Genomic DNA, 16,152 nt, shown 5'->3' with positions numbered 1-16,152 from the left:
ACATATCCTCAAACTACTCATCGATCTGACATGGTGGCAAAACTCCCTATACCTTGCAATCCACATTGAAGACGGTGAAAGTTCTTCTCAGAGCAAAAGGTCATATTCCCTTCCCTTATACACTCCTCCAACTATATTTAACCACCGGGAGGGAGTTTCTTCCACTGATGACATGATTGAATTGCCTTGGTCATTTGTCGGTCGACTCCTTTTGTTTTCTTCAATTGATCGAACATATCGATTCTACATTAAAAATAAAATTAGTATATAATAAATGATATAAAATAAATTCTAAGTAAGATATGAACTTACGAAGTATCCTCTGTCCGTGTTTCAACCCAAACTTCCTTTCCATCTCTAATTTTCATATGTGTCTTCTTTCATACCTTTTCACGAGTGGATGATCTACCAAGAGATGCTTCCTGCAAATGAAAATAAACACAGTGAACCACACTTTCATAAATAATTTACTACCAACTAAATGTATAAATAATTGCCAGTATCTTCATCCAAAAGGTCTAAACGAAAAGACCAAAAAGAGTGATATTGAGTCCCTGGATGTTTTAATTCCAGATGAGATGAATGATGCATCAAATGCTGGTTGCAGAACAAGTGTATCTTCATCCAAAAGGTCTAAAAGAAATTCTCGAAAGAGTGACATTGGGTCCATGGACATTCCAATTCTAGATAAGATGACTAATGCATATGATGTTATTTGTGAAACAAGCAATGAAAAAATAGGCACCAACATAATTTAATTTGTATCGACACCAACAGACAAGATGTAAGATGGAAAATAATGACTGGTAGAGTTTGAGAAAATATCTTATTTTTTTCAATTGCTATATGAATAATCCATGTTGTGTGTACGTATGAATCTTGTAAACACACTGTATAGAATTAATGTAGGTCGTCAATAACCCAATTACGAATCATATATAGGAGAAAATCAACACAAACACCAGCAGCACCAACAAAAGTTACAATCTGAACCCAAAAGTGCTCAATAAATGCCTTGAGGACAATAGCATCCCACAGCCAGAACCAGAAAATGGAAAAACAGAATCCTAATACTGCACCCACAACTACTTGATTTAACGTATGAAGTCATTGAGAAACCCTTAACCATGACTGTAAAGTGAAAGAAAAGAAAACGTGGATCACTTGAAGAATCAGTAAGCAAATAATGCTCTACCAGAATATGGAAGAACCAGATATAACCAACAAATACAAAAGGTACAACTCCCGCACTTACAAAGTATAATCCCATTGCAAATATAAGCACACCAGTGACTGCATTTATTCCATTGAACCCGATATATTTAACCACTTTATCAAACAAGAAGAAAAATGAGAAGTGAAAATGGATTATCTGGTAACCTCATAAGTACATAGACAATTAAAATTTCTGGATGAAGAATCACATGAGAAGCTTATTGCTTACTTGAGATGATACAGAATGCAACTGTGTAGAAGATCGACTGAGCGTGTGAAGAAGGCATGCCAGGATCTAATCTTAATGCTGAAAAGGGAATGTTCATGGTTAAGTATCCCCTTAAGTGTAGTTGAGAGAGGCATTGAGAACTCCACCTGAAGTAGCCCATAGTGCTTCTATATCTTGTCTCTAGAGCAAGATAATACCCGAAACAACCACTTACTCTATACTTGATTAGAACTAGTAATCCTTAACAATCATAATAACACATTGACTCCAAAGCAACATTCGAAATTGTACATAGCTAGTCAGATACTTTGCCAAGAAATTTGATCAAGTAGTGAACACACAAAGTTAGAAAGATAGATAACGCAATGCAACGCCTTTATGAAGAAGACAATTTATCCTTATGTACTCTCTTTTCCCGACTCCCCTATTATTTAGAATGTCTTCATTATTTTTGTTTTGTCCAATTAAATCTACTTTTAATATGTCTTACTCTAGCCAAGGGTTTAATACCTACACGAGGTAGGAGTAAGGTCTGCGTACATTCTACCCTTCTCAGGCCTACTTTTGGGATTTCACTGGGTATTGTTGTTGTTATTGTAGTGAACACAAGAGTTGCAAAACGTTCAGCTCTGCTGGACCAACATGATTATTGTGAGGGAACATTTTCTTAACTCATGAGATTAATACCAAAAGTGTTGTATTTCAACAACACAATTTAAACCTTTCAGTTTTTATATGTAAAATTATATAACAAAATTACATTCTTTAGGGCAGGTAATCTTCAGAACAATGTGCACATTCCTGTTGAACCAAATCAGAATCAACCAATATAACTAGCTCTAAACTTGAAGTGAAAACAAATAATAATATTACTCTAAATGCAAGACTTTATCAGGGTCAGTTTCCAACGTAGAGAGTTTCAATTAAGCTGGCATTTCAAAAATTGAACATTTACAAACAAACAATTACACGTAATTGGTATTTGCCTCTTGTCCATAGCCTCAAGAATAACCTTCTTTACTGTTGTACGTTAGTTTTCCTTATTCAAAATGCTAAATGATGAAGAATTAGAGTAATAATTATAGCATTTCACACATAATTGCAACTGGGCCTGATAAGTTATCTAGGTAAACTAGGAGTAGGCTTAAAGAATCAGAATGCGAGAGTACTTGGTAACATTATATGCGGGGTTGTTTCAATCGGATGTGAACATCGAAGATGTTCATCTTGCAGTTGGCAACATCATAGTCACAATGACCACCAACTATATACAAAAAAACAAACAATAACGCTAAACATAAAGTTCAAATTATGCCTTGCTCAAAACAAAGGAAGTTGCCTATATTTGCCCCTTAACTATCCTAATGTACAACTCATATATTATCACAGGATATATCGTGTCACAAAAAGGACATAGAATACATGATACTAGATACTATAGAATACGAAAACAATGAAAAAATCTAAAAAAACATCAGATTGACGATAAAGAATAAGCATGTCTATCGCTACTAAAAATACCCCAAACAAAAATTGAGTAAAATATCTTTTCAAACAAAAGGAACGTAATTACTATCTTTTCAAACAAAAGGAACGTAATTACTCAATCAACAAGGTGAAAAAGTACTGTTAATTGAAAAAAAGAGTCTCAATTAGATAGGAGAGGTTATCCAAATCCAACCCAACGACCGGAGCTTCTGCCGTAGTCCAACCAACGACCAAATTTAAATGTAGAGTTTACTTATGAAATTATAATTTAACCCAAACTCTGTAGTGAAAAGTATTTGGAAAAAAATAATGGGAGGAAGAGAGGGAACCAAATCCTTACAATTTTAATCTTTAGTACTTAGGGAAAAAATTGTAGAAAATAATACGGGGAAGAAGCTGCAGGAACAAGCTAAGCCACATTTTTGTAAGGATAAATTACTTATAATCACATCTTAAGTTTCTATTATTACTTAAAATTCCATCTAAATAAACTAATTACAAAAATCTCTTTTTACTTAAAATAGTTGCCTCTTTTCTGATACATCTAAAAACTCACCCACATCCCCTTATTGTGTCACAAATCAAGCCTAAAAATCAGGAAATATATCCCACAATTTTCTCAACTCACTCATTTTGAATCTCCACCATGTTCTCATTTTCTTCTTCTACTTCAACATTCAAGTTATAACTTCCATTAACTTTCTTTTGAATTTCCACCATATTCTCATCTATTTCTCAATTAGATCTAACAACTCCATCTAATTTCCATCATTAACTTTCTTTTTTAATTTTCACTATTTCATTATGATATGAATGAGATTGATTTTTATGAAAATTAATTGAAATATCAAAATTTTCTGGATAAAATGGCTATGATATTTAAGCAAAACTTTTGATTGTTATTACAATTTCTATAAATTAATTTCCGTCCATCTGTTAGACTATTATGCATCAAAAGATATTTTATGCTTCAGCAATGTATCTTATAAGCTAATTGTAGTTTTATACCTTAATGTAAATTATATAATGTATCATATATTTTTAAAAATAAGTCAAGTATAATGCAAACTTAATTACAATGATGTATCTCAACTAAAATAATTTAATGTATCAGAAACTTAAATTAACAATATAATAGTAGATATAATATTGTTGTATTTGCATATAAAGTAATGTATCATAAGATATTTAGCTTTTAATACGATGTATCAGATAATTTTTACACATATAAAGTATTAAGCAAAATAATAATGTATTAGTAAACACAAATAAATGTAATGTGTCATGAATTGTAGTGTATCATAAACTCAATGTTATTAAATGAGATATTTGTTATCATAATACAATTTATCATAAGTTTTTACATAATAGGAAAACTTATGATATTTGTTATCATAAGTTATTAAATGACGTATATTAGGTAATTTAAACAACAATTTCTTAAATTAAGGGTATTAATTGCTCAACTGTAGGCTTAATTATCATTTCTTTCCGTTTTAACCATAATTAAAGATTTATTAATGTATCATGACGTTAACTAATGTATCATATCTCAAATTTTATGTAATTATTATAAAAGTAGGGAGAGAGAGTAATTAGGTAGTAAAGTGTTGAGATTTATGTTGTTTACGCTTTTTTTTATTTGGACGATTAATTTAACCCAAACTCTTGCCATTTTAAGCCACGTCTTTTTTTTTTGTTCGGAGGATTAATTTAATTCAAATCCTTGTCATTTTAATTTTTATGAAATTTGAGCCATTTTATATATTGATTCACCCATAATCCTTACACACGTAGTTGATATATAATTATTAAAATATGGATGAATCAATACTAATTTAATTAATGAAATATTTATTAAGAATAGTATTAAAAATTAAATTGACTTTTGACCGATTTTATAAGATGTATTTTTTATCATATTAATTGAAAATAATTACATTAAAGCTTATAGTATTTTTCTTATAGTTATTTGTCAAATTGACTCTTATAATGCGAATTATGACAAGTAAAAAGGAGATGAGTCGGTACAAGTTGGTACATCATCTTTTTTCTATTTTTCTATTGTAAACCGATAACTGTTACTAAAAATTTTGCTAAATAAATGTAACAATGGAGAATTGAGATATAAAACTCGTAAACACCCTTACATGTGAGTTGCAAATTAATGATTAAGTAAATTTGTGTAAATAAAAAAGAAAATTACATTGTTGAGTTAGAGTTATTAAAAAGGCAAATTTTGTAATTTATTTCACTGCTAAAATATTGATTTCTTGAAAACATTTATGGATTACGATACTTCACCCAAAGTATATTAGGATAAGTATTATGAGGGCTATTTCTTAATTTTTTTTTATCTTTTGGATAATGCTGTATTTTAATTCTTTGACCTTATATTTTTTTTTGTGAAAATACGAGTTCTTGAAAAAAGTTTTGGATTAGAATATTTCCTAACCAAAGTAAATTAGGATAATACTATTTTGCAGTCTTCTTTGACAATTTTATTTTAATTTAACTTAAATATTTAAGGGTATAAAAGTCTTCAATATTTGAAGAATATTTTAGTCAACCGACATTTATATTCGTGTTTTTATAAAAGTATAAATACTTACGGTTAGTATAATTGACATGTATCGCTGATACTTACGGTTAGTATAATTGATAATGTATAATTTAGCAGTCAAGAGTATTTCTTAAAAATCACTAATAAACTTTACTTAGTTTAACTATCATATAAGTTAATCAATCAATATTGTTTTAATAAAGATATTAAGAATACTCTTTTATTTTGTTGTAATTATTGATATATAGATTAATCAATCAATAATATTTCGTATATCTACTTAGTGTAGTTATCAAATTATAAAACAACCAATCAACAACATTACATAATACACACACACTCCCTCCATTCAATTTTACTTGTCATATTTTGAGTTGACACACGTATTAAGAAAAATAATTAATAATATAATTATTTTACCATAGTACCCCTATTAAATGATTCTTATATTGTTTCTTGAAATTAATTTGGAAAAACAATAATGTTAAGGGTAAAATAGAAAAAAAGAACTTGTCTCCCCTTGATACGTCAAAATGACAAATAAATGTAGAAGTTCAATTATGAAATTTGTAATAAGTAAAATGACAAGTATGTATGTATATATACACACACACACACTATCTAATAAGAGGCAAAAGGAATGAGAAACAGGCAGCAGAGTGTCAACATGCCTGTTTCAGTTTCTTGCTTCATGATTTTATTATATCATCTTCAATTAACTATTATAAGTTATTCTATATTAAAAATTAATAATATTTAATAAAAAAATAAAATAGACATTTATAACATGTTTGTTTCAGATGTTTCAATCGTAATTTTACTAAATACCACCCATAAATAATTATTATAAATCATCTAAGTATTGAAAAATTAATAATATTTAATAAAAAAGGTAAAATAGATATGAAACGATAATTAACTCTTGATGTTTTAAATTAACTTAACGTCTTATATGAGACCCACTTAAATTTTTTTTACAAGTATTTTTTATAGTGGTTTTGCTATACACTTCTAATTAGTTGTCGTGAGTTATTTAAGACATGTCTGCTTCGGCGCTTCAATTGTGATTTTACTAAATTACCCCTAATTAATTATTATGATCATCTAGCCATTATGTTAGCTAAATTGGAATAGAATTAAAATATTATAAATCACATAATTTAAAGCATAAATTATTTAAATGATATAATTGACTATCAATGTCACAAAAGATTGGACAAGGAGAGCAGCATATATTATTTGAGAATTACATATAAAGTATTATAAATTATAATAGTTAACAACTTAAAACATATAAAAAAAATAATCTGTTATATATTTTAAAAAAAACACATAAAAAATACTATAAATCTTCATAATTAACAACTTAAAAGATTGAAAATATATAAAAAATTTGGTTGACTCTCGAAATTATATCAATGTCACTTAAATTGAAATAGAAGAAAAGTATTATAAATTTAATTGAAAACTTAAATTATTTTAAAAATATAATTGACTATCAACACCACAAGAGTTTGGAAAGGGAGAGTAATGTATATTATTTGAAAACTACATAAGAAATATTATACATTACAATAGTTAATAGTTTAAAATATCTAAAAATGTATTAAAAGTATGATTGATTATCTAAATTCTATTTGTGTTGCACAAGTTGAGACAAAAAAATAACACATACTGATCTCGTGTTAACTGAAAAACAATAATATAGACCTATTGAATTTTGCTTTTCACTCTCTTTACTAATTTATACATTTGTAGAGTTTAATTTTGATCGTCAATTAAAGTTTTGAAATAAAATTATATATTTGAATAATAAATCACAATAATTGATAATTTAATATTTTAAGAATATATGCAAAAATTACTCTGAAAAATAATTTTTTTAAATTTTAAAATTTGAAAGATGTCACATTAATTGATATGATTATTGTTATAATATTAATTTAGGATAGATGTTGGGTCCATGCTTTGCACGGACTTTTCAAATTAAACAAATGTAATTTAATAGTATGAAAAGAAAAAAAGTTTTAAAGCAATTATTGAGGGATCAAACAATTGATATTGTTGCTATTGTTTTTTTTTTTTTTTTTGAAAATCTATAATATAGTAATTTATTACTCAATTTACATATTTAATTTAGTGAGAAACTTCCCTCACTGCAATGAAAAACATACAAAATAATTATATGTATCGGATTGAGGACTCCTTGGATAACTTATGTTTCATTTTCATTTATTTTTTACTAATGCATTGTTACCAGCTAAAAATAATTAAAAATTATATTTAAATTTTCTTTGAAATATGAATTTATTTATTATTATTTAGCGAGGGAAACCCCTCCCTATAACAAATTTAATGTTAGCCTTTTATTATCATCATATTTTAGTGAAGGATGTCCCTCTTCGCTTTTTTTAAAAAATGAATATTAAAATATTTAAAATTATATTTAAATTTTCTTTGAAGTATGAATTTTTTTTATTATGTAGTGAGGGAAATTCCTCGCTATAACAAATTAAATATTAATTTTTTATTATCATCATATTTTAGTGAGGAATGTCCCTCTTCGCCTTTAAAAAAAGTGACGATTAAAATATTAAAAATTATATATATTTTTTTAATATTAATTTATTTGTTATTGTTTAGTGAGGGAAATTCCTCAATCTAACAAATTAAATATTAGCTTTTTATTGTCAACATATTTTAGTGAGGGACGTCCTGTCCCTCTCCTTCTTTTAAAAAATAATGAAAATAAAAATATTTGATTTGTATGAGGGATAACGTCGCAAATTCCCTCGCAATATCAACATACAATTTGTCCCTCTCTAATCTTGTTAGCTAATAGCCAAAGTAGTGTGATGTGGCAACCATGCACGAGTTACCTTCTTTAGACACTAAGACTCCCAAATCCCAACCCTCTGGCTTTTCCATCGGTATCTCTGCATTAAATTCCCCAAATCAAACAAATGATTACTCTAACAAGGATAGCTCAGTCCAATCTACAATCCAGGCCACATCCATGCCTTATTTTCACGGATATTCATGCTACTTCTAATATCATTAATGGACAAATTAAAACATTAATACATCAACCCTATATAATGGAACAACACCAAACAAACTGCCCTCTCCACATATGCCCAACGGTCAACCCAGCAGTGGGGAGGTATATATGCATTAGTATTGAACCCCTGTTTGAGGGAAATAACTGAAGGAGACTCTCTAACCAATCAATTTTTGATGAATTTTATAATCTGGAACTATCGTGGATCCAAAAGAACCAACTTTAGGGAATTGTTGGACTATCACAGGCAAACACTGGTCGTCTTACTTGAAACTCACCGGGAAAACCATCAATCCATTCCTCATGAATTTCACTTTTCAAGCGTTATAGCGGTCTCTGGTACAACTCATGTAGGTGGAATTGCCATACTTTGGCTTTGGCATGACGATATACTCAACGTCACTGCTGTGGGTCTTACCCATAAGAAATTCACTGCAAAATCCAAGTAATTCCCTCTTCTGTTGAGTGTTTATTCTCTGCAATTTATTCGAGTAACAATGTAAATGACCGTCAATGTTTATGGGGTAACCTAGAAAGAATAACAAGTACTCATAACGGCCCCTGGGTTTTAGGGGGCGATTTCAACGAGATTTTGTTTAATTCTAAAAAGTTTGGTGGAAACAGTCTTAGTAATAAGAGAGCTAGCAGATTCTTAGACTGCCTAAACCATTGTCAAATGATGGATCTTGGCTATGTCGGAAGCAAATATACCTGGAGAACAAGCGTAGGAGTCGCCATTTATGTTTTGCGAAAATTTTGAACTTTTGAGAGTCGCCACTTAATTTATTTGAACAGAAATTAAAGAAAACCCTTATACGATACTTTAAACGATCCAAAAAAAATCGTTTAAATTTGAAAATTCTGAGTAAGCGGTTCCTATTAATACTTTGAAAGATTGTCAAAGCACCAAGAGTATCCGCTAACTTGCGGTTATCCGAACTGTTTTAAAATATCTTTTGACTAACTTAAAAAAAAAAAGATTGCTTGTTGAAAAGTAACTGATTTTAGAAAAAGACTTGTGTAAAATAGATTTGGACGACTTAGTAGGAATTTTAACTAAGTCTAAACAAATTAATAACAAAGCATGTAGAAGGGGAAAGGGAGAAAATAATAAAAAGAAGACAATAATAAAAAATCGAGACTTTTCAAGTCTCTTAGTGACCTCATCAATGGGTTTTGACCCATTTTCTTCTTCATTTATCTTCTAGCATCCACACGCCATGTAGTGGACCTTGGGTTTAAACTTTGAACTTAACTCGAAGAGATGAGCTTCATTGACCCATTACGAAATGCAAGAGGAGAGGAGTCCATTTGGATTCGAGATATTTTTTGCATGCAAAGAAAAAATAAAGAAATTAATATGCATTCAAGGCATAATAGTTACATATTTCAAAGCAAAAGAAAATATCAAAAATCAATTTTTGAATTACAATGATATGCACACTTGCACACGTATAACAAAAGTGAGAGTCAATAGATAAAATGCAAAGCAAAGACATCCACTTGCATGTCTCATGACTTATGTTCAAAGAAAGAATGAATAAAAGTAAAAGGAAAAAGGTCATATTCAATGAATTAATGTGAGAAACAAACAACGTAAGTTTGCGAAAATAAAGGGATGAGACAACAAGAAAAATATTCATAACTTCTAAAATTGAACAAACATAGACACTAATGCATATAACAAAATTAAAAAAAAGGTTCACTTTTCAAGAAAGAGAATCTTTAAATTTCAATTAAAGGAACATTAACGAAAATTCATACATCTAAATTACAATCAATATTTTATGAAAAAACGTGTAACGACCTATGGTTTATATTTTTAAGAAATCGTTGATATTTTTTTTGATATTATGAATAAAAGAGAGACATGAATCAAGTCTTTACACACATAAAGAGCACAGATAACAATTCGGAGTAAAAAATAAGAATAAAAGTTTAGCATCTCTAAAAGTAAAATATCGTTCAACAATCATACTATTCATGAGTCAAAATATCCAAATAATTCTATTTAGCCACAAAATCCCAAACTTTCTCATCATTTTGACAAGACAACATGCGAACAAAAGAAGAATAAACATCTTAGATGAAAAATAAAGCTAGCACTTCATCTCTTATATGAGGATTTTGAAATCCATTAAAATAATTAGCAAGCAAATGACAAATTCTTGACTTAACTAATTACTATTTTTATTAAGGTGAAACAAACAATAATAACAATTTTTTATTAAGGTGAAACAAACAATAATAACAATTTTTCCAACATAAAAGAAATAACTTTACATGTTAAAACAAATATATCCTCCAACAATGAATCTAAACACGGCACGAGTTCATCGTTTGAGCAAAGATCAAAATTTATACATAACAGTTAAAGAATAAAGTCAAAGGCAAAATAATCAATATTAACTATTCTTTTCGATAAAAGGAAATAACTTTACATACTAAAATCAAACATATCTACCAACAATAAGTTTAAACAAGACATCGGTATGTTTTTCAAGAAAAGATCTAAACTTTATCCAAAATAATCAAAGAATAAGATCAAAAGGCAAAACAATCAATATTAACTATTCTTTTCAACATAAATAAAATAACTTTACATGCTAAAAACAAACATATCCACAAACAATGAGTTTAAACAAGACATGAGTACATTTTTTAAGCAAAGATTGAAACTTTATCTATAATAAATAAAGTAAAAAAAGGCACGTACAACTATTGCTAGCTCATTTTCATATCATGAACATGAAAATAATTAAAATACTGACACCACAACGTCCTATGACCTTCAAGGCCATCTACAACAAACAATCCCAGCAAACAAAATTATAACTACGAACTATGAAGAAGAAAACGATAATAAAAGTAAAAAAAATAAAATGAAAAGGTGTGTTTACCTTTCTTGGGGCAGCAAAATGAGATTACGAGTTTCGTCGGAATCAACCACCACCGAAAAACGTTGCCGACAACTCAAAAATTTTGATTAGCTGACCAACTCTAGAAACAAAAAATTTTTTACTAAATAAAAATAACTATTTTGCTCAAAAGATTTTTTTCCACCTTTCTAACCTTTTTTTTTTTTTTACTTTTCAACCCCCTTTTCTACCAAAGTAGTGGTAGTATTTATAGGAGAGAATGAGTTTTTTCTTCCTTTAATCCCGGGCTTCTTGATTTAATCAAATCAAACAAATATTTATCTAAACAAATTGTTCTTGAGAATAAATTATATTTAAATCAAGATTTTGATCATTTATATTTATTTTCAAGATAAACCTTGATTAAAATCTGATATTTTGTGAAATAAATATTTAAGTAATAAAATTATAAAAAATCGTACAATTGAATACGACAATAAATAATCGCTACTTAAAATGACAAATTTACGCAAATAAATACTTTGAAAAGCTTTTTATTCAGATAAAATAAATGTTGTAATTTAATTCAAAATCGAAGAAACTAGGAATTAAATTTTGTTAGGGAGGACAAAAATTAGGTGTCAACAGTCGTACTATTTTAGAACGGCTAGATCAGAGGCGGACCCACATGTGTCAGTGGGGGTGCACGTGCACCCGTTAACATCGAAAAAAATTATGTGTATATATGTGTATATACCTTCAAAAATTGGGATATAATTAATAGTGCAGCCTAAGATGAATGGTAGTGAACCTAGGTGAGCTGGTTTAAGCCATCGTTTTCATCCACACGACCAGGGATCAATCCTTGAGTCACACAATATTTTTGCTTTTATTTTCAATACTTAGCTTATTGCTAAATTTTTAACATCAAAATTGCTAGATTGGGGATTCAAACCCGCGATCATCCCGTAAAATGAATCACCCTTGACCATTGAGCTACCACAATCAATTATTCAATTATGTTAAAAGTAAGCTTCATATTATAAGAAAATAAAGTTATTAGCTTAGAACTCATATTTATTCTATATATTTATTTTTTCAGTATTGTTCATGTCTTTGGCGACCAATTGAATATGATAATATCTGTTAATCAACACTAAAAATTTTTCTAATGTCTTAAGATAATATTGTGCACCACAGTATTATAAAAAACAATAAGCGTAAAAAACTTCATGGTCTATTGTGTTTAAGCACAAAGTACAAATAAAGTGTGAGATTTACAGAAAAAAGGCATAAAGAGAGAAAAAATATAAATATATGTCTAGTTCAAGACTAATAATATAAGCATGAATGACAAATATATGAACAAAAAAATTATTTTTTTTTTGATAAAGTGAAATAGTTCATCTCTTTAGAAAGTCTCATTGACAAGGAAAAGTATGTATTAGAAATTAGAACCTAGGCTGCACATTAAGTGAGGCGAGCGTCAACACATTTAGAGTCTTGCTTCGAGACTTATGTGCGCCTTTGACAACACCGGTGCACCCACAGACTTCAAATCCTGGGTTCGCCTCTGGCTAGATAGAGTAGCGTGCATTTATGAATGGTTGAACCTATTTCCTAATTCATCGGTAATCCATCTTCCAAGGATTCAATCGAACCATGCACCTCTTTTACTTATATTAACTAGAGAAAAGACACGATTTACCCCCTGAACTTGTCCTCCAAACTTACTTTAGCACTTAAACTAAACTTCCATTTATTTACCCCTCTTAACATCTTTAAACTGTATTTATTTCACCCCAAATGCTGACGTGACATTTTTTTAAAAAAGGACGCATTTATTATTTAAAAAATAGATTTTTCTTCTTTCTTTTCCACTTATTTTACACACACACACACATACACACACACACACACACACACACACACACACACATATATATATATATATATATATATAAATAAATAAAACATTTTCTTCTTTAATGCCCCACCCTCCCTCACCTCTCATCCCTACCCCACACCCCATACCCACACCCACACCCACACCCCACACCCCACACCCTTTTCTTTTCCGGTACATTATCAAACAACAATACCCATTACATAGACCTCTACCTCCAAGAATCTCATAAAGATTGAATTTTGTTGTTGTAGTAACTGAGGTTGATGATGGTTTAAGTATTGATTTGGTATGAAAACTACTAATGTTCATAGATTGACCAAGAAAAATTGATTTTTTAAGAGGTGGGGTTTGAATTTGAAGGCTTGAGAGTCGAAAGAAAGAAGAAGAAGCCATATTTTTTTGATACTTTTCAAGAATTTGAATTTGTTAAAGATGTAAGAGATGAAAAGTGTTTTGTAGAAATGGAAAAGTGTAATTTGTCCTTTTGAATTCTGACCACTAATCTGTTTGTGTTGTGATTGAATCGAGCTGTTGCCGGTGATGTTGAAGTGGTGATTGGATTGGAATCGAGCCACCGGTATTTTTTTTCTCAAGAGTTTATTAACTTCAAGAGATTTTAGGTGGGGGGCACGGGGGGTGGAGGGCTACGTTAATTGCAGGGTAGGATGTGGGGATGGTGGGTGGGGGGGAGGGGGGTGAAGAAGAAAGAAAATAGGGGTGGGGGATGTCTTTTTTATTTAATATATATAAATAAAAATATATATATATTTATATAAATAAAATAATATATATTTTTTATTTTCTTTTTAAAATATATAAAAATAATATGTGGGGGATTAATTTTTTTAAGAAAAATAGTAATTTCTTACGTGGTAATGATGTGGTTCCGATGTGGCGGTGACGTGGCGGTGATGTGTAGGTAAGTGTAACACACTCTCCGTTGTGAGAGTGGTATTCAGTTTTGAGGGGTGAAATTAATACACTTTAAAGATGTTAAGGGGGGTAAATAAACGAAAGTTAAGTTTAAGTGCTAAAGTGAGTTTGGAGTACAAGTTCAAGGGGAAAAAATATCTTTTCTCAATTAACTACTTACCAATAAATACCAAACAAACTTTTTCGTTTCGAGAATATATGGGCCTCTCACCCGGAGTTACCCCGTGCATCTCATCTGCATGGGAAGCTTCGAATAACTCTTTCTTCCAGCAATAACTTTGTTTAAATGAAACGTCCACTTATGGAATAGACTCGTCTTTGGAAATATTTTTGCCCAGAAAAGAAGACTATTAGCTAGAATTGATGGTCTTCAAAAATTACCTCATTATCCTACTAGCTTTTTTCTTCAAAACTTGGAAGATACATTGCAAAATGACTACCAACGTATTCTCGTTATGGAGGAAGATTTCTGGAAAATAAAATCCCGTGTTCTTTGGTTAAATGATGGAGATGCTAATACGATTTTTTTTCACTCGTCAACTCTCCAGTGAAGGCGAACTAATCGCATCACTAGCCTTAGGGATAGTGTAGGAAATTGGATAACTGCTCGGGAGGGTATTAAATCTCACATCCTGGAATTCTATTCTGTACTCTACACTTCGGAGTTTCCTTATTCCAAATATTCTTATCTATCAGCTTACTCCCACTTTGTCCTCCCTTCAAATGCTTCCACCCTGATAGCCCCCTTAAACCGTAGGGAGGTGGTGAACGCCATTTTTTTCTTTAAAACTTTTAAAGCTTCGGGCCCGAATGGTTTACACCCATTTTTCTATCAATATTACTTTAATCTAGTGGGAGATTTAGTCATTAACCTCTGCTCGTAAATCTTCTCGTCCTATTGTATCCCCGAGAAAATCAATTCGACTTATATATGCCTAATCCCAAAAATTATTGGCGCATCATCCATCTCACAATTCCGCCCACTAAGTCTTTGAAATACTATCTATAAAATTATTTCAAAGATTATCATCAATAGAATCAAGCAGCTTCTCCCTAATCTAATAGGTCCCATGCAATCTAGTTTCCTAGCGAATAGACGTGCGTCCGATAATGCAATTGTAGTACAAGAAATTCTTCACTTCTTCAAGCACACAAAAGGAAGAGCCGCTTATGCTTTAATGAAAATAGACCTAGAAAAAGCGTGCGATCGATTAGAATGGTCCTTTATTCGTGAAACTCTCCTATACTTTAGATTTTCGGATAAACTTGTAAATATTATAATGTCTTGTATTGCAAGGAAAAGTGTTTCCATTCTCCTCGATGGAAGTTCCTTACCTTGGTTTAACCCAACAAGGGGAATCCGGTAAGGGACCCCCTGTCACCATATATCTTTATTTTGTGCATAGAAAGGTTGTCGAGAGTAATTGATGCACATGTGACCAGAGGAATGTGGGCTTCTATTAAAATAAACCAGCATGGACCACCAATATCCCTCCTCCTATTTGCGGATGATATTATTCTCTGTTGTAAAATATCGAATAACACGTGCCAAAACATGATTCATACCTTATCCTTGTTTGGTGCTGCTTCGGGAGAAAAAATTAACTTTGCAAAATCTAGACTATTCTTCTCATCAAATGCTACCCAGCAAAATAAACATTATGTTTGTACTGCTTTTGGGATTTCTGAATGATACAAAAAACACAAGGAAAGCACGAAACACACACCAAAATCAGTACACAAGTTTAAGAAAATTGTGGACCTCTTTGGTGACCACTCTCGGATTCAAGAACACAACAAGAATGCAAGATACTAAGGTTTTTTTACACTTATGGCAGTCAACAACCCAAACTATATTAACCACAATAAAAATGAAGAACAACAAGATCGATTACA

The 16,152-nt window shown here is 30.3% G+C and overlaps 1 pseudogene; it reads right to left on the bottom strand.

Annotated features, from left to right (window-relative positions):
• Positions 1–900: 900 nt before the first annotated feature.
• Positions 901–9,294, bottom strand: LOC107874009 (annotated as a pseudogene).
• Between the last annotated feature and the right edge of the window lie 6,858 nt (positions 9,295–16,152).

Source organism: Capsicum annuum, chromosome 6 (genome assembly GCF_002878395.1).
Source record: "Capsicum annuum cultivar UCD-10X-F1 chromosome 6, UCD10Xv1.1, whole genome shotgun sequence".
Classification (NCBI taxonomy): domain Eukaryota; kingdom Viridiplantae; phylum Streptophyta; class Magnoliopsida; order Solanales; family Solanaceae; genus Capsicum; species Capsicum annuum.
The sequence above is the reverse complement of the archived record's forward strand: the minus strand, read 5'-3'. Positions and strand labels throughout refer to the sequence as shown.